Source organism: Diuraphis noxia, unplaced genomic scaffold (assembly GCF_037042655.1).
Source record: "Diuraphis noxia isolate RWA-SAM2 unplaced genomic scaffold, SU_Dnox_SAM2 contig0002, whole genome shotgun sequence".
Classification (NCBI taxonomy): Eukaryota; Metazoa; Arthropoda; class Insecta; order Hemiptera; family Aphididae; genus Diuraphis; species Diuraphis noxia.
Genome location: NW_028301712.1, coordinates 43,403,648 through 43,426,340, shown reverse-complemented (window position 1 = coordinate 43,426,340; position 22,693 = coordinate 43,403,648).

Genomic DNA, 22,693 nt, shown 5'->3' with positions numbered 1-22,693 from the left:
TTATTGCATCGTTCTATGTCCTAGGGCACCAAAAGAGTGTAAAAATCTAATTTAATAATAAAATAATAGTAAATAGTAGTAAAAATATTAGTAAACATGATTCGTCAACGAAAATTGATTTTTATTATTTTCATAGACTATACTAATTTATCTTTACTTTCTGAAAGCGGCAAGTTTCAGTGTCCCAAAGATTTCCCCGAAGACAAAAGGCCCTAGAACAACCGGAAACTGCGTTTAAAAACGGGAGACGGGACGTCTGGTCACCTCCACGTACACATTACTATAATGACCTTAACATTATAATCCACGTATATATATATAATGTATAGAGCATTACGTACAACGCATGTGTATAATACGTGTACAGGGGCGGCGGCGGGGACTGAGGAGAATTGTAGGTACAACACAAACATAATAGTACGATAGTATAAAACGTGTATTATATTATTATATATTATTATATTAGAAAAAAACAAAAACAAAAGATTGCCCTGACTAATAATTAGCGTTAATTATTGGTCTGATTCGGTCGGGCCGGCCGCGCCGGAGCCGAGTAGCCCCGAGGCCGTCACAACTGCGCGCGCGGTTAATTACAATAAACGAAAAAGACGCGGAGAAAACGTATCAGAGATGACTAATGCCCGGTAATTAGTCAGATTCGCCCACCGTCGTCGGACCGCTAGACAACCATTACCGCCGCCGCCGCGCGCCCAGCTCACGATTATTATATTCCAAGTGGGCTTTTTCTCCTCTACGTGGAATTCCAAAACTAGGACAATGTCACGAGGGTGCCGCGCGCTAAACGGAAATTAACACTCGCGGCCAATCGAAAATAATACATTAATACGATTTAACTAACAGCAATGATTACAATTATTATTGTTACAAAATAGTGTACAATTAAATTTGAATTTAAATTTATCGTTTTTTGATTCCCCCCAACCTCCCCCCAGAAAATATTTTACCCGCGGTGTACCTATAATACCTAGCTCGTTTCTGACATTATATAAGGAATGATCCGCGTTTAACACCTCCAACATTGTAATACAATTTTGTCCACTAAATTTCGGCGTTTTGTCGACAAACGTTGAAGAGCTCGGACAAACGACGTAAAATGGCTATACGAGTCACTAGGGATGCCCCGCATGATTTACGATGGTTCACTATACTCCGCACGTGCATCTATAAACTTAAATAGTAATGCATTTGAGCAAAAAACAGTTTGTTCTATGTTTATTAGATATTAACACACATCAATATCTTTAGAAAATAATTGAGCTTGATGAAATCATAAGAAATATGATATAATAATATGTCCATTAACCGGTTATCTTTAAAAAAAACAAAGATCTACTTGGAAACTATATGGTGTAGTCGAATCACTCCCTTTAATATAATAATATATACGATATCATTTGACGAGCGTGTTAACGAGTCGCGTCATCTACTTCTAACGTGACCATCGCAACGTATCTGTATAATATTATCATGTATATAGTTATTCCACAATATTGTTTTGTAGACACGCCGTCGGAAACAATATTATTTGCGATTCAACAACGCACATTATCATTATTGTTATACGACGGAGAAGTGGCTGCGAAACGATTAGACATGTTAGCAGCAGTTAAGCAGTGTGGGTATAACATAACAAGTAAACTCGATAGTATTCCGCGGAGAGGACGCGCGTCCTCGTTAAAGCGATTCGCTACAACCGCTGTATGAAATAATAATAATGTCATCATGCCAACGAACGGGACTGTCTTAATCGCGATAAACAACCTGGTGCCTTATTTACGGTAATATGTATAGGATATTATGCGGCCTTAATTTGTAACAGTGGCGAATATACATGATGTTCAAGGGGGGAGTGAAAATAAAGCCAAGAACCCTCCCCCAGAGGATTTTTATGTACCTATATTATATACATATAATATAAAATGTACATAATATTATAGAATATAGGTATAGTGATGTTTGTATATTTATAATATTAATAATAATACACTTTAATATTAATTTATTAAAAAATGTTTTAAGGTGTTAAGTAGGTATGTAATTGTGTTAGGTAGGTAAGTTAATTAATTATCTTTTATGTCTTTTTTTACTTGAAAAAGCGTAGATTATGTTATCAGAAATGACAACACTGCTATATGAAGATAGCTATGACCGCTCCACCAAGCCACTGCGAGTATCATATAGAGATATAATACATGTTTTATTGATTTATATGTTTATGGTGTTATCCACTGATATCTATACAAAGTTAATGTGTGTGTTTATCTCGTATTCTAAACACAGTTCATAGACAACAAAAAAACCACAGACTAATATAAAATAGGTATACTATTCGTGGTTAAAACGTAAAATATGATCATGCTGTTTCGACAAATTTACTGCTGTCATCGTTTCGCGTGTGCGTGATAATTATTATCACTGTGTGTACACTATATGTTATGTTGTAAGCCCGAGAGTTGTGAGCTCGATAACTTTTGAGTTTACAATTTATTTACATAATTGGTAATGAAGGTAATACGACCTAAGTGCAGAATTATAGATAATCGTAATTATTCGAGTTTTTACACGCTCATATTGAATCATCATAAGGCTCTATCAAATTTTTGAAACAGGTTTTTACTTTTTAATGAATTACTTAAGTTGTAAACGTAAGTTATTTGTTTACTTTGCCGTTTTGTACTGTGCATATGTACGCGTCATATAAGATCGATCCTAGAGTTTGGATCGTTATTTCGAACCTTCATACTGCTGCAAGTATTAGCAAGTGAATCAGCACGGGAGGGCACAATGCAAGTTGTTATGTGCTTTGCTATCTACCTATCTAATGAAAATATAATATCATAGACTTCATGATGAACTCTTATGTCGAGTAGATTAAGTTCACAGCTTCTACAGCTGATATAATGGGAGTGCCGTGAACGAGGTTTTCTTATACGTAAACTTATTGAAAGGTCGAATGATGGTCCAGAGCCACATTGCCGCAGATGAATGAAAAAACTCCGCGTATCCAGGCTTGGTGTCTTTAACTTTTCTCTTTACCACTTTTTATTGCTTTCTAGGTAGGTATACTGCTATACTGATGCCGTCGTAACCAGTCAATTTATAGGATGATGCGCATTGCCAACGAGGATCTTTTTATTTTTAATTAATTTACCATTATTATATGCACCTGCATCTCATTATTTTTGTATCATATGTTATGTTTTATAAGATATCTACCTGTACTTATTGAGCCACAGCCGGTTTAGAAATAAAAATATTTATAATAATTATATGTAATAGGTTTAGTACCTAAATTGTACGAGATGCAATGCAAATAAAACCGTCCGAGCGTCAAACACCGTTATAATAATGTGTAGATCTCTGTAGCCGAATAATTATACAACAACGGTGATATTATTATTATGATAGTAAAATATAATATAGTAATAATTGAATTAACCTTCGGTGTGAATCACGCCCAAGGATTTGTCGTCGTCGCTATTTTGTTGATATAATATGTATAATATTATTACAATACAATATAATGTGTACAGATGACGGACAACTGTTTTCTTTTTTGTGGAGCTAATGACGAAAATATTGTTACTTATGCATTATACTTACTGACGGACGACGTAAGGAGACTTATGAACACCTACGTGCCTTATAAATATTATTATTAGTAAAATTTCTGTTTATAACTTTTTATTTTATTGTCAAAAATTTGTCATTGCTCTGTTTTGTTCTCGGATTATATAAGACCTTACTTCAATGGTACATATATACATTTTTATTTTTTTTTTTGGCATTGTTTTGTACGACAACAACACAATGACGTGTATAATTTGTGACAATGTCACGCAAAAATATTTAAGAGCAATGTGAAATTGAATCCTAAATAATATATAACTAAGCTGTTATGATATTATTCTATTTTTCGTACGTACTTAATATACAAACACGAAGTCGACATAATTTGTATATATTATAAATTTATAATATTATGCATGATTCGAGAGTACCTATTCCAAAACTAAAATCTATCATAATAAACAGTTAATTTTTTTATCATATTTTTATCTATCGTATCAATCGACTGCATATAATATGCGTAATATGTGTAATTACAGCGATTAATTCGGATTTTAATTAATTCTTATATTAAATAATTACACGGTCTGCGTAGAAAAGGGAAAAATCGCCAAGGGGGAAGACGCAGATAACAATACTCGGAACAACAACCAGAAAAAAAAAACATCTAAACATAATAGAGTATGTCTATTTCGAACGGTAAACGAACAAACGTAGGAAGTAACTAATTTACCGATCAGGAGATCGACGCGAGAGGTAAATCGCACGCGTACCTAATATATACTTACTTATAGCACTTGATATTATAAAAATAATATAATATCTATTATAGGTATTATAATACATTCGTTCATTATATAAAGCGATACATTAAGCATGCTCACACTATTTTCGTGCTTAAATGATATATGTTCTATAACAAGAATTATTCAGTTCAGTTACAGTCAAAAAGCTGCATAATTTACATCATATACTGTACATATATATTACATATTTACATTTAAAAGTGTTTAACATTTAAAAAAACGATTCAACTTCAGTTATATTCCAATGCTTTAAAAGGCATATTACATATAGATTTTTCATAATAGGTATAGACTTCCATCTCAAAACTGAAAATTAGTTTTATTTTTACTCACTGGCGGGCAGGTGCGTTTGCCTCAAACGTTCCGTAATAAAATACTGGCAATACTGCAATATATTGTAATAACAACGATATTGTATCGAAATTCGAAATAGTATATGGTGCTGTGCAGTGAACAGCGCATAAATTATGTTATTATTATTATTATACAAATATATACGATCGAGCGCAGGCAAAATAAAATATATAAAAGGCGTCCGAACCTATATGTAGCTAATAGCCCATTCGTCGTTACTCGTTGCCATTTATTATTATTATTATCATTGCGATTTACGGCAGGCCGCGGTGGTTATCAGTTGCGCTCATTTATATATAAGAACGCCGCGCGAACAATGACGCCGGAGTCGCGACTCTCTCGGACCTTCTGCTATCCATGCGGTATCTATAACTACAATAATACGTTCCGATCGCCAAGTAATAACACACACACAATAATAATAATAATAATAATAATAATACTATAATAGCGTGTACTTCTCCGCCACTTACCGCCAATGATGATAAAGCGCGTCTTCGTGTCCGGCCACCGCGAGCTAGCCATATACGTATTATATATTGACTATTGACATATTATAAAATTCTATACACTTAACAGATGCACCACACCGAGGTGCTACGTAAAAGATCAGATCTCGCTTATTATTTTGGACTAGATTTGATAAAATTCTAAAAATTATTTAATTCAATTAAAAGTAGGTATAGGTACTGTGTTTTAGAGGTAGCAACATGACAGGATGCCAAGGTTTATAATGATTGTATACTTGTTAAACTTGCTTAAACTACCACAGAGGTGCTAAAAAAACTCTTCCCCTTACCCATTGCAGCAGGCACCATAATATTAAATGGTAACATTTTCATACAAGAAACACCTACATCGAATGTGGCATTAACACATGTCTCTATACTGTTGTACCGGTATAAGTTGTTTGCAAATTTATAATTTTTCTGCTCATCTTGGCTGAAATGAATTTTGATCAAGATATTCTTTGGATTTCAATAAAATTTTCGTACTATATTTCAATTAACCCAATTTTTCTACCACTTGTTTATTCATATTCATTATCATTTATTATCATTTATCATTTATCATAACTTATCATGAGAAAAAATTCATTAACTGTATAATTAGTTATGTAAAATTTAAGGAAATTGGTACCCACTGATCATCTGCTGAAAATAATCAAATGAACTTCGTATCTTTGATATTTCTACAATTAGTCCACCGTTGTGATCAAATAAATTGATTATAAAACATATTTGCTACAGCTCAGAGAATTAAAGATCTTTTGAGATCGACCAGGCCGCTTTTAAATCTAAATTTTTAAAATCATATAAATTTAATTTGAATATTAATTAATAACAATATTACGTCTTCGATTATAAATTTACAAAAAATTAATTTTAATTTTAAAGAGCGGGCTGTCTGGCTACCTGTATGTAGACTTTATAATCAATTCAAATCTGCTTTAAAATATTTTAATATTTACCTTCAATAAATCGATCAGAATGCTGAAATCTAGTATAAAAGATATAATAATATATTATGCTAATTTCAACCAGAATTCTTAGATTTAACCTTAAGAGTTTCAATTTTGTCTACATGTGCGTGTGAGCGTGTCGATTATTAAGAAAGCTATAATTAAAACTCACTCAAACATTAATGATAACTTCACTTCCACGCAAGAAATAGCCAAATTTATGCTTGTATATAAAATTGCCTAAAACTAACATCCTTTTTTAATTTGCCTACCGATGAATAATTGACCAATTTTTTTATGCATGTGTGGTGTTAATTATTTTAACAAAACACTATTTGTATAACTTTGTAAACTATACTATTACGTTGTTCATCATTATCGCAAGTATAATAATTACTCAGTCATTAAACGAAATATTTGCATTAACGAAAGTCATTGGTGACATTACACTTTTTCGTACAATTAAAACATGTAAAAAACAAAAATTTAACAGAAGAATAAATAATTATAATCAATACGCGTTAATGAGAATGGATGTAAAGAGACTAAAATAAATTAATATAATTATAAACAATATAGTCAGTTTTAGATTTAATAAAAGTAATACGAGTTTTATAATAAAAAATATAGCAATCTAAAAATAGAGGAAAAACTACTGATATCAAATATGTATTTAAAGTTAATCAAAAGTATAAAGTATACTGTTAAATTGTTAAACAACAAAATACAAAATATTTATATTATGTTTACCTATATATTTTATAAAAATCTTTATATTTAATTTGGTCAAAAAACAGGGTTCAAACCACTTTTCGGTGGTTAAACTATTTGAGTACCACAACCTACTATAAGCAATTTTTTTTTTGGACCATGCCTTAAATTAAACATAAATTACAGCTAAATACATATTAAATGTATTAAGTATTATGAAAATCATTTCATTTCATAGAATATCAACACCGTATGTACTTATACAAACCAATTATAGAGTAAAATGTGAATTTATCTGTGTTTAACTTTAATCGACAACATAACAATAAATTCAAGTAAAAAATGTGTTATAATTAATACTTATTTAAAGTTTTCCGTCTAACTCTTAAACATTCAAACTTCTTCTATTTTATTATTCTAACTATCATATAAAGTATAAAGTAGCAGTAGGAAAGTGACGAAATGAGAAATAAAATCTATGCCAATTAATGTGCATTAACATCATCAGGTTACAAAAAATCAGGTCGGTAGCCTCGTCTTTTCTTGTCCTGTTTAAATATATAATGATATTCATATATAATACATCTATATACACTGTACAGTATTATTCTTATATCACGAGTATACATATATACTTCTGGCCACGATGATATTACATGAACATATATCGTACTCACGTAGCCAGCGGCCTTGGGCGGGGGCGGAAAAAATCCCCGCGCCGACCGAAATGGAGTAATTTTTCATGTTTTTTAAGTGCATCCCCGAAACGGCCGGCAGCAGCGGTGACTATATATAAATATGATACATATACATATAAATGTATATATATATATATATATATACATACGATATTTGGAAGTATGCATATAATGTCGGTACCTATATGTTGGCTATACGTTATTATTATTATACATTCACGGTACGTTTTGCCGCGGTCAATAATATATAATATTGATGGATAGCCGTCGGCAGCGTGGTTTTTGACGACGATAATAATATTTGGTCGGCCTGCAGAAATTCACATTATTCTGACGCGAGTATAAATATTATTGCCCATGTTAATATTTTATATTATAATATGCAACGTGATTTTTCTTTCTATGTAGTATAAAGATATTATAAACAATTTTTTTCAATTTTATAATATTTAATCAATATTTGTATATATCATTTTATAATGATTGTTTACCGTTATTCAACAATTATTTCAATACTTTATTGTCATTATTATCATTTCATTTTTTTTTAACGCAGACATTTTCTACAAAAAAAAAATACCATTCTAAAGCTAACCACGTTCATAGTCAGTGGCGTGGTGAACGACGTTTACCTAATGCAATTGCTTAGCCCTAGAACAAACATTCAAAATTTTTATATAGAAAACTATACCTTTATGGAGGGGGGGGGGGGTCATAGTATAAATAATTTGCTTAGGGTTTGAAAGATGTTCGCCACGCCACTGTTCATAGTACACATCTTTTCTGAAATTTCATATACCAAAACACGCATAATGAGAGCAAAAGTTTTTTTTCATTTGATATCGTAATAATATCTTCCAATCATAGATTTGTAAGGTATTTTCCTAAACGTGATGCGTTTGAATTTTTGCACCGAGAAGGGTTCGAATGATTGATTAATAATGTAATATATAATCTCTAATCACTATTCGAACACGTATGTGGTTTAATTACTATCATATATAGCCTATTCGATGTTACTTTAATATGCAAAGGCGACACCATCAATTTCGATTTCGATACTCGATACATTTGTAAAAAAATAATAATATTATTTTAATATCTGCCAATAATTTCCAACATCAAGTTATGCCTAGATAATTATATTTTACATTTATATATTATAATATGACCATTTTCAGTATACTATAGTCTATACTGCATAACATTTACATTTGTTTGGTAAGTACCTTCATGTATGATGGACTATAGGTACTTGTCGTATATATCAAGGAATATAATATGTTATCGAAGATTATAATAATATACTATGATGATTCCACAGTAAAAATTAAAGAAAGAATTAAAATATCCAAGTGCTGTACTGCACATGCCACATACTCTAGATTTATTTTTTGTGAAACCTCATATTATATTATACATATATAGGTATACTTAATAAAGTAATAAAATAACACAGATCCCCCTCCATTATATTTTTGGCGCTGGTATAAATCCGGACCCCTCTTATAAATATCAATTAATTTTAAAACATTTTTTTTATATACATATTGAAGTAATTATTTGCATGAACACTGGGCCCCTTGAAAGTTCGGGCCTCAGTACCACGGGTCTTTCTGACCCCCTCTCCTTTTGTGGGGCCCTGAATCATAAAATGATATAGAAACGCGTGCAGTTCTACAATGTACTACACCTATAATATTATACTCTACGAATTAGTTTGGTCGGAACGTCACGTGTCGGTTTCCTATACAATGACGAAAGGTGGCATGCAGAGTGCGGCCGTAAAATCCGAAGATAAGGTTAATAGTTTTTCCGCCGCGGACCTGTGTAATTACTGGCATACATCAACGGCGGTACAATGGTTCCTTCAATCCCGGTGCATTATTCAACGTCCGCGAATCTCGAAAACTGTGGCACCGCAGTCTCCACTGGTAAATCGACCGAAATGCGCGAAAACCCTCCAAAACGATCGTCGTCCATTTAAATCTCCCTACCGATCACACAAGCTCTATTGTTAGTTTCGAATCCTGCAATATAATGTATTATATACACATGCATACAATGAGCGAGGCGCAGTGTATTCAATATAAATTATTACTGTTGTTATGCATATAACCATATACTAGGTAACTTGTGTTATATACGTAGGGATGATTTGTTTTCAAATATTATTTTATAATAAAAATTATACATGATAAATAAATTAAAAATAAAAGGCGCAAGTACTGATTACTGACGAAAATATATGTTAGGTAATGAGAAAATATTTAATATTATGTGAAAAATAAATTAACAGCTCGTTTATTATCATCAATCAGCGCCCGACAAAAACATAATTCCTCTCTTTATATATATATTTATATAAAATATTAAAATTACTACTAACCACATTATGATAATTTATTGTATTCACAGAGTACGAATTTAAAATAATATTATTTCGTAGATTACTAAAAACGATATGAAAATTATACGTCCCTTTGTGCTCGAGAGGCTTGATTATAAATTATAATTTAGTGTACTCATAATTTGTATATTATACTAAAATATTATTCAGTAAGATTATAGTAATAATAATTTAAGTATATAAATTATATAATGTTGTAACAGTTTACATAATAATATATTATAATATATGATAGGTAAGTCGAATAATAGCACGTAAAAACCTTCAAAAAATAAAATTCAAATACCTCAACTTGAATACAAATATATTAACGCCGTATTACGCAAATAAATTTGACTTATACTAATTTATCATTTTTATATTTTACATCATGCTGTTAGTTAAAATTCATATTCGCCATTTCCTAACTTCTAAATATGGAAACAACATTATCATTGACATCATTCCAAATTAATTAGAAAATTAAGATATACATTTTTGTAATATTAATAGTTAAAGCATATATGTCTACATTAAATGAAAATGTTATATACGTTTAAACGAAAATATATATGTAATGTTTGTGGTCGAATCTTTTTTTCCGATGCTTGTACTTTACAATAATTTTCTAAAAATACAATTCCCACTAAAATAATTATATAAATTTAAATTTTTAAACTTTTATGTCAACCATTTTACTATGATTTTTTAATAAGAAAATATTTGTTTAGTTTTATTTGAAATGTTGACTTAAAAAAATATCTATTTGATAAATATAAATTTTAACATAGTATTTTATTGTTTTATTGAGGCGTACGACGTATACAATTATTATTGTATACAAGCCCTGAATAATATTATTTCTTCTTTCTTTATTCATTAGATCCTACAAAATATGTTTGTATGAAAATCTTTTTTGGTAAAATATATATTCTTTTATAAACATTTCTTTTCGTGAATCCCATTCTGACATTTTTAATTAAATTTTTTCAGGACCTTTGAAAACCCACGTTGAACACGTCTTTTATGTTATACAAATAAAGAAAACAAAACACAATAGCAGGCAGAGTATAAAAACTCCAGGTGAAGAATTCCATTTAAAACCTTGCAACGTTTATAACGACGGCTTAACTTCAACGCAAGGTGTGCGATTATATACCCATCTCACTATATGTGTATGTCTGTTATATATGCTTATTATATATTATATATTCCCTATATTTGTATAAAAGTATCTGTAAAATATCTTGTACTTGAATACATTCATATTTATCTATAAATATAAAAATAGATTTCTGTCTGTCTGTTTGTCCGTTATGCATTCTTAAACGGCTGGACTGATTGCGACGAAATTTGGAACAGAAATATATTAGACCTAAAGTCTGAAGATAGGCTAAGTTAAAAAGTGATAGGTCCGGCTCCAGGAGGTGCTCAAAGAAATATTTTGAAATTTACGATGAAAATGTTTGTTTATAGGAGGATCGATATTAGTTCAAAAGAAATTATTATCCCTAAATTTGTTATTATTTGTTTTAATGGCACACGCGTCTATGACATTACAAGTTTTTATTGATATTTTGTGTTTTTCTTTTTTTTTTTGTTATAGGTAATAACGCCATTTATATGCAGTTATGTCTCCCAAAAAAATGATCGATTGGTAATTCTACGCTTCAAGTACGAAAGAAAATGACAATACGAGCTTCAGAAAAGTTGAAAAAATATATGCAAGATCGGGAACCGCCAGAGAACGTCAAGCCTGATTCCGTTCATCTAAAACAACTAAGTAACGAGATGCAAGACTGGAAACCGATATGAAATATATGAGTATATATTTGTACATCTACAAAATTATGCATCAGCCTATGGTAAAACAATTGCTGAAATGGAGAATAGGAAACTATAGCTATCGATGAATCAACACAATGCATCATATTCCCCACAAATTTCTGTAAAATAACAGCAACAACCAATGAGTTAATTGACAAAGTTTTCTCAAATCTACCACAAAATTACGGAAGTCGTCAGTGGCCAATTTTGCACGGGCTATATTGGTATAAATATCTACAATCAATAACACCATTCTAAACGAAATTCCAGGTAACATGATAACGTACCAGTCCATCGATACCGTAATGAATCAAGACGAAGTTGTTAAATATCCAATTGAATTCTTAAATTCGCTTGATTTGGCAAACATGCCACCGCACGTCTAATATTGAAATTTGGCGTGCCCATTAATCTTCTACTAAACATCAATCCACCACGACTCAACAACGGTACTTTTTCAGTGAAAAAGTCGACGAACAACATTATCGAAGTTACAATTTTAAACGGAAAGTTTAAAGGCGAAGATGTACTGTTGCCACGCATTTCAATGATTCAAACAGATAAATTAAATAATAATAAACTAAACTTATTATCAGTGTAAGATTATTACTTAGTATATTTTAACCATTATCTATCTATATGGTATAAAAAAAATATTGCAATAAAAAATAAAATTAAATAGGCTACGAAGTGTACAGATTCGAGTCGACGCAATTGGTGTTTTAAAATGTCACATAATATCTGAATCGTGGAATTGCGATTCCTGCATATATTATACTGCAGCCCATCAATCTTAAAAAAAGGTTAAAAGGTTAATAGACATAATTCCTTTTTTTTTTTACTGTTGCTTCCTATAAATTCAATATATGTTTTGTGTAGATTTATATTATTATTGTATGTGCCTTACAATACTATATACAATACTATATAACTGGACGCATAACTTGTGAATGATGATAATAAATATAATATGATATTATACGGAATGGGGTCGAGTGCAAATTCAAAAACCGTGTAACAACTAAAGAGCGTCGGGCATGCACATCTGCAGAAATTGAGGACAAAAACTATTTTTGTTGCACAGAGAGACAATCACAAAATCCTAATTATTATCACAAAATACGCAAAATGTATCGATGAGAATCGTCCGGGTCTTCAATCGAACCGCCACCAAAAGGATCTTTTCTCGGAACCGACAAAACTAAATGTATATAGGCGCATGATAAAATAATAACAATAATAAGATAATAGATAATATAATACAATACGCATATCGCATAACACAGCTGCTGTACTACGTTTCAGATGAAATACTGGACCAATTCGATTTTCATTTTTATAATTTATATTTTATATACAAGGTAGATACGTCAGTTATATTTTGGAGTAGTTCTGACTTTTTATTTCTCTCTCTCACTCTCTCTCACACTATCATCTTAATTTCTGCAATGTGAACTTTTATACACATTGACCGTTATTTTGTATTCTTTCCTTAAGTGTATATATATATTCAAGATGGATATGCATATGCATCAAGGTGTGTATACTGTACATATATATATACATAGATGATACGTATCTATAATATATTAATATGTATAATAATATTATGAAGGTTACAATATTATAGTGCAGTGCCACTTTTATAACGACGTGTGTTTCTTTTCCTTGCACTCAGAGAAGGCGTGTACGTTTTTAATTTCTAACGGAAACACATCTGGACTCACAAACGTCCAGCCAGTCTAATACGAAAGCGTAATGTTGTTGAAAGTATGCTTACCCATATTTTTTCCTTTGATAATGAATTTATTCAATTCTAAATTTCTAAATTTTTTACAAATTCTTGAAATTGTTTGTGTTATTGTGGTGACTTCTGTTTTCAAATGAGTACTCTTTTTGGAGTTGAATAACTCAGAAACTACTAGTTCAAATATAGATTTTGATAAGTTTAAATTTTCAGAAATTGTGTCTACTAAAAAAATTAGTGTAGGGAAAAACAGTTCTAATTTGAAAACCAAATGTTTATATATCTCCACAAAGAAATCATTTTAAATCTATTTATAAACTATATAAACGTAAACGGTTCAGTAAGACGGTAGTATATAATTGAATATATTATACATAATACACATGTATATGTATATATTGTATACTTGAATGTATAGGCAGAAAACAAAAACAATATGTTTCATGTGTTATACACGTACCTAATACCTATTATAATTTATATGTATACAAATCAAATCAAATGGAATATCGGTACATGGTATTTATATATATATATATATATATAATTGTTGAAATGGTGTCCGTCGGGCCGGGGGGTTCGAGTAAAGAAGAACGCCTCAATAGTATGACGTTTATAACAATGCGACTTTGGTATTGTGATCTTCGTTGGACTTCGGAGAGGATCGAAAAAAGAAACGATACTCAGTTTTGGATTAGTTTAGAACAGAGAAGGCGACTGCTATAGACTCCCCGCGTGGTTTAAACACACGTCGAGTTAAATGTCAAATATATAATATATATGTATACACCTATAATAATGATGTATATATTGTACGAATGCTCCAAAAATCGGTCATATACGCGAGTGTTTTTCCATATAACGATACTCTTTTAAAAATACAATACAAAATGTATATGCTGCTGTGCATTGGAAATATTGTGGAAAAAAAACGTAGCTACATCCTGTGTTTAATTCATTGAATTTGTTCGAATAATGCATCTCCACCCGAATACTGTATATTATAAAATATTATCATTAAAGTATTCATTTAACAGCAAAGCGCTCTTTTTTTTTATTACTATATACATTATGTACATCGTTTACTTTTATGATGCATTTCGGACAAAGTCTACTTTTAGTTTCGTACCCACGATCTGTGGACAACAAAGAATTACAAATTTCTGTCACTGCATGTGATGGTTTCGATTCTTCTTTATTATATATATTTTTTTTTCATCTCCATCTTTTCTGGGGATTAACTCGGTCCTCCGGGGGATTATGTTTTTCAGATTTTTACGACAGGCCAAACTCTACCGTTTTGGCGATTAACGATTTTAATATACAAAAGGTGGGAGTCCCGAGGACCAGCTGCATACACCGCGAACAATAATTTTCGGCCAATACAATAGGCGGACATACCCGGGGATGGAAAATGATTGATCAAAAATCGTATAAAATGAGCAGAAAAAAAACCTGGAAAGAAAGAAAAGAAATCATATTATATTATATATTTATATTATTACATGCCAGCAAAGAACAAACATATATAATGATATATACCGCGGTGTATATTATTCTGGTCCCGGCCCAGGCAGTATATTTCTCTTATGCTCGGCGATCGGGTGTGTTTTATTGCTCGAATTTTATATATGCGAACGACCGGAGTTTTAAAAATCGTAAAATCCGTATCGCGTGTACTTAAAACCGAAGCGGTTTTTATTTATGTCACGAAGGGGGACGGAAAAAAAAAAGAGGAAAAGAGAAGGAAAAAATGTATACTATAAATTTCACCTTCCGACGACCAGGTGCAGCAACGCGCGTTGGAATCCCTTTGACTTTAATGCCCATTATGTCCTTCGCCGTGGGACGCGTTCTACTCATGCATATCCATGCACGCCCCCTCCAGTGCATAGTCACTATTATATAACATACATAATGTACGGTATAATTAGTTTTTTTCGGTCATCTGAAAACGATGACGGTTCGACGTTTATTCCACGCAAACATGAATCCGATTGTCGGTCGGACCTGATCTCTTGCAGCGCGCGCGTCGCAAACACACTTCTAACTTACCTATATACTATACCTATAGAATATATTATTTTTATTATATATATTTATGTTAGATTTTCCATACGTCACCACGGGCTATCCGTTTCCAGCAACCACCCTTCTTCATTCCTACCCCGAACACACGCCCACCCTTATGATAATGGCCGTTAAATCCTTTTCCGCTTTCGGACATGATTGGTTTCAAACGAATTCCATTAGGGAAAAAAATAGATTTTGAATGTCGTCGAATGTACGTCATCGTCACTGGAATCGTTTTACCTACATGCAATTCAGTGCTTATTTGACGTAAGGAAAACACGGGGGGACAAATCCTTCTTTTGAAAAAAAATTATTCAAGCATGATCCCTTTCTAATCGCATCTTAACCAGTAAGATATTTAAATCTTAAGGTAGGTCTGCATATTTTTTTCGTAGTAGGTAAATTACTACTATTTTAATATTTTTTTTGTCTATTCAATAACTGATGTCATATGCACTTAGATATCATCACTGTATCGCGTACACCTGTTGTAGGTGTCCATAAAAGCTTACGGACAGAAACTATATTATAAAGTCATGTGGTATGAAACGAAAATAGATAAGTAAGCGCCATCAACGTTTTTCGCGAGCGTAATATCACGTGTGTCGTGTGATATTCTCATAGGCGGATGCACAAAACACTCGTGTCGATGAGTCGAAAAAGACCTCGAACCAAATAAAATGCCGTAAATACGTATAATATATGACGTAGGCATCGATATCTATAATATATATATATATATATAGTTAAGTCTACGAGGAGAGATAAAAAATGGAAAGAAGACACACGACCCGCTGCAGGGTCACGTGTAAAATGCATTATTTAATATTTACCATCCACTTTCAAGGAATCGCGTCATGTCACTCAATCCTTGCACCTACCTATACACACGCGTATTATGGTGCTTACGCAGGGACTCGCGACGTTGGGTAACTATTTCGTTTAGTCATCGGACGCCGGCTGATGTTATCTAAAACGAATTGAAACTAAAATAACATTCAATGTATTTTAATATATATATATATATATATATATATATATATATATATATATATATATATTGCCCGTCGCTACAAACACGAAACAATTAACCATCATCTGCAACGCGTTCGTACAAATGGAAACTGTCGAGACTCGAGAGTGTACATAAAGGTAGGTATATGTATAAAATATACAAATATAATACGCCTACGCATAATGTTTATTTCTACATTTCAATGTTTTGAGAATAAACAAAATATTTTAAATATGAACATCATAAAACGAGTACGACCGATCATACTGAAAACGTTATATTCTTATAAGTATTTTTTTTTTTTAAAGACCCTTAATAATATGACGCTGTAATTTGTGAAGTAAATTTGTTACGTATGCATTTTTCGATATATTTCCGGCTTGCATAACATTTGTTTCCATCAAGCCTTTCTATATAGACAATAATAATCAACTTAATTCATCGTCATTCATATCATTAGAAAATACAGTTATAATTTAGGTTCTCGTCATATTATTATCATATTGAATTACATGATGGCTGTTTAGAGTGAAATGAATTGAGTAATTCACATATTATACACATGTAATTTATTCCAGTTTATCGGCGAACATAATATTCTAATACGTATTATACTATTAGGTAGAATAGGATATTACGTAATGAAACGTGAATAAATATACATTTATATGGAGTATACTTATAAATTAAAAATAATTATTGATAAAAAAAATACGTATATATTAAATAAATAACGCCATGAATAACTTATGATATTGTTAAATTTTTATAGTCAATAACTACAATATGTCAAGATGTATACATATAGTACACATATAACATATATAGCCACAAATGGCTCCTCGCTCATGACGTCACGAATGGGCGTGACTCATATGCAGAATATATTTTATTATTATTATTACTATCATATATATTATTCCCCGCATAAATACGAAAAAAAATTATATTTAATCCCATTAAACTATAATAAAATAAATTAATTTTCGATTTTAACACGTTCGAATTTATCACTCCTTTTATCGACATAATACAAAACCAACATGTATATAGATAATATACCTACTGTAAAGTTATATGCGCGTATGTTACATAATAGTATATCGTCTATAATATTACAATATGTACATAGTACACCAATATCGTTTTGTTTGTTTTGAACCCTTTGTGATATCGAATAACCCTAGCCGAGCGGTCTGTGTAATATTCTAATGAGCCGAAACGCGTTTCCGTAAAAAAAGTATCGAATCGACTATAATACGCGTGTGTAAAGAGCGGGAAAAAAAGGAACTGCGAACACAAAAAAAAAACGGGCGGCAGCAGGGTTTGTGTTTTTAAATTTTTTTTTTTTAATAAATCAAAGTAAAAATGATAACAATATGATCACAATAATATATTATTATCATTATAAGCGTTCGGAATTTAAGGCGTATATATGTATAATATCTGAGTGTACATATTACGTTCGGTCCAATAACGATATGCGTCACGGGTATACATATGCATAATATACAATAGGTATGTGTGTGCGTGTGTATGTGCTCGCATAAAAATATAATCCAATGGATTTGGGTGGAAATGAGCAAATAGTTCAAAGGGTCTATCCTCCCCTTCTATATGTATATAGTCATGTAGATATGCACACACACCATCATGGTTCACGGCGTCGTCGCCCGAGTCACCCTTGTCTTTTCACGCGCAGCGCTCGTATATGAGGACTACATACATTTTATCTAATATTATATTATTATATTGTATTGTAATTCACGGACTTTTTGAAATGTCAACAATTTAAGTAATCATATTTTAATATTTTACTAGAAAAAAAAACCGTTTTCTGTTAGCAGCCCATGTAGGTATATAATGTAATGCGGTGTTCTTTTCATAAATCAAAAACCTTAAACATATATTAATATAATATAATATATATGTTTATATTATGTACGCGTGCATATGCACCACTGTCGATAAAAAACTATAACTTGTTATATACAATGTACCTTTGTTACGATATAATATTGTATAGTTTTACTTAAAACACTCGATGTCGAATATAATATTGTCGTCCGTGAGTACATTGTTTTCTATAAGGTCGTGTAAAATTCGCGTACTTACGTATTAACTATAGTGCATAATATACACGTACATCACGCAGGTATAGTGTTGCTATTATAGGCGTATTAAACATGGACATGGGTAGTTGGTATCTGGTATACTCACGTCGTGTAAACGAAATAAGTTTCCCTCTTAATTCGTAATTTTTTTTTTTTAATATCTACCACATGCTTGTGGCGGTGGTAGAAAGTTATATAATATATTATAAACAATTTTAATTAGTAAAAAGAGCTAACAAGAATTGAGTAATCAAATGCATGCAATTAGAATACTATAACTATAACATTAGATTACAAAAGTTAAATATAATTATTTATTATTTATTGATATATAAAAATAACCAAATCTGAATTTTTTTTCATTCCTGTAGTTATACGATTCCCTTCTGTATAGAATATTATCCTTTTTATATTTACTGGCATTAAGTTGTAGTTTTTTGGACCCAGATAGTCTATGAATTTTTGACCAAACACTTTTTTAGAATATTCCATTCTTACACCAAATGCTCTATTTTCTCTTTTAACTATTACCTGTTCCACATCCAGATATAGGATTCAAAGTTTTTAATTATATACACAATAATTATTTTCTTATATACAGACTTAAATGGTAAAACAAATAATGTATTAACTCAGTAAAATTTTAATTCGTTTGCGGTAAAGGTCTATTCAGTTATAGAAAACGCTTATGCGCAAGTAGGTATATTTCATAGACAATATTGTAACACATATTAGTGTATAAAATAATACAATTGCAGTGTTTCGTGCGAGAAACAATTTAAGTTTTAAACAAAAATCTCATGCAATTGGGACGGAAGCATTTTCGCTTCAGGTAACAATAATATAACCATGGGAAGAACGGCATTACCATTGGCAATTTGGATAAGTGACTACATAGATACCATAATATAAAATATATATGTTTGATCGGGATGAACAGTGGCCGACAGTATAGTTATTATTGTGCGGCGTTCAAAAGTTTTGAACTGATTTTACCCTTAAAATATACCAATACGAAAATATTTACATATTTTAGGTATATTATTATATAATACCATTAAATATATATTTGACGTTTATCGGTCTATACATACTACATGCCTGAAGACTGTTGCTATTTGTCAAAATAATAAATATCATTATCGAAAATAACATATTTTCCTTTTCTTTAATATAGGTACAATCTATTTACATGTATAATTAGAGATTAGGTACTATATACTTTAGAGAGTCGAAATGTATATATGTTTTAGTCGTGGAATTGCGTGAATATATAGAATAGTAAAGATATAGAGTTAATTAATTATTCGAAAAATCAATAATCTAATTGGTAATTCGATACCCTCTCTGCTAGAAAAACTCGAAACTATAGTAGTGTTTTCTATTTTGATAACCAGTAAATGTCATGCATCTATAATACAACACGGAACAAAATATATTTTTTAATAAACAGAAAAAATAATTAATAAAAAATTTTGTTTTAAACATTCAACGCGTGTGTGTATCGCTCGATGACAGAGATTTCAAACATGCAACCTTATACATAATGGTAATAAACAAAGATTGTTGGTGATGGTATATATACGTGGAGGAGCAACTCTCGACACTCAGTCGCAGGCGAGTGTTAAAAAATAGTCGTTGGACATGACTCGATTGGCAAACGTATTGAATGAATATCCGATTTAATAAACGCGAATATAATGATACTCGCGTTATATACGAATACTCATAGGTACGTGTATAATGACAAAATAAGACATATATAATATGTATAGTAATAATATGTGTGTGGAAAACGTGAGACCACGACGAGTATATAGTAAGTGTGTGTGTGTGTGTGTGTGTGTGTGTGTGTGTGTGTGTGTGTGTGTGTGTGTGTGTGTGTGTGTGTGTGTGTGTGTGTGTGTGTGTGTGTGTGTGTGTGTGTGTGTGTGTGTGTGTGTGTGTGTGTGTGTGTGTGTGTGTGTGTGTGTGTGTGTGTGTGTGTGTGTGTGTGTGTGTGTGTGTGTGTGTGTGTGTGTGTGTGTGTGTGTGTGTGTGTGTGTGTGTGTGTGTGTGTGTGTGTGTGTGTGTGTGTGTGTGTGTGTGTGTGTGTGTGTGTGTGTGTGTGTGTGTGTGTGTGTGTGTGTGTGTGTGTGTGTGTGTGTGTGTGTGTGTGTGTGTGTGTGTGTGTGTGTGTGTGTGTGTGTGTGTGTGTGTGTGTGTGTGTGTGTGTGTGTGTGTGTGTGTGTGTGTGTGTGTGTGTGTGTGTGTGTGTGTGTGTGTGTGTGTGTGTGTGTGTGTGTGTGTGTGTGTGTGTGTGTGTGTGTGTGTGTGTGTGTGTGTGTGTGTGTGTGTGTCGAAGACAATGAGACAGGCAAACCGTCATCTGCACCGGGCTTTGGCACCGAAGAATGCTGTGCTGCCGTCGTATGCTCGTAATGAATGGGAACAATCATGGATCCATTCCTCTGGGTTTATCGGCTAATTATATAAAGGGTTATCGTTTCTCGATCGCGCGAAATTCACGAGGAAAAAATCCGCTTTTCCTCTCGCGTATATATAAACGCATCAATATAATACGACAGACAGCGTAGTTATATTAAAAGTTCAGACAGCGTAGTTATATTAAAAGTTATGAAGGTATAGGCATGTGTGTGTGTGTGTGTATACTATATATATATATATAGATAAACCCTATACAGATATACCTACATTATAATGTACTACTTATAACCGAGTATATGCTCAACGCACGTCTATATAGATTCCTGTATTATATATATTATATAATTATATCCATAACCAGGTGTACGAACCTGCAGTCGTGCCAGCACCTCAGCACTATACCGCTCTAGTAGTATAAATTTCCCTCCGAGCGCGTAAAATTATACCTATAGACATATGTTATAAAATATGCTATATGTCTGTAGAGATCGTGCAGCATTTCTTCAGAAAAATGCTAGAAAACCGCGAAATGCAATTTAAAACATCCATAGCAGATAAGTTTAATATATTTTATTATTATAGATTCCTATAATGTAAGTCAGGCCTACATGAATATTATGTTTAAGAGCCACATATATAAATGCAATGATATCAAGACTCAAAATATTATTTGTAAATACATTTTATAATTATATATATATATGTTATATATCATATATTTTTGCTTATTTATCTGTAATCTACAGATTTATACCAATATCTATATACTAAAAACATTTTTTTATATAAATGTATACAGAAAATTTTTTTTAGTTATTGTAAATAATACGTAAGTATTGTATACGTATTGTAAGCATACGACTATAACGCGAGCCGCAAACTGACCATCCCTGATATTAATTATGATACATACCTATGTGATTTCGTTGTACGCCACAATTATAAAATGTACACGCTTACCTATAAAACGATTTAAATCGGACTACCTAATGATACACTCAAAATTCATTGTTAATATACACTTGGCAATGTTCACCTGTGCAAGTAAACTGACACATCCGTTTCGATTATCCTTGATTAAGGGTTGGTGGATTTTCAAGTTTTTAAAATATATGTGCAACATCATAATATTCTAATGTGCTAAATTAAAATTAAATATTTTTATGTGGTTTTATAATTTAAAATTTACTATTTATTTACTATTATCATATTTACCCATATTTAATTTATGCATAATCTATGAGGCTCTGGCCACTACACACTTCGTTCTTCAAGTCACCCCACTCCCGACAATATTTGAATCTTGAATGAAGTATCCGTGTATAAAAATATTGACATTGCAGCATGAATCGTAAAAAAAATATCAATTATTTATAAAGTATGTAAGATTCTGAAATTATACAAAACTTTTTTGTTTAATATAATATATATATATATATATATGTATAAATAATACGTTTAATTAAATAAATATGTACT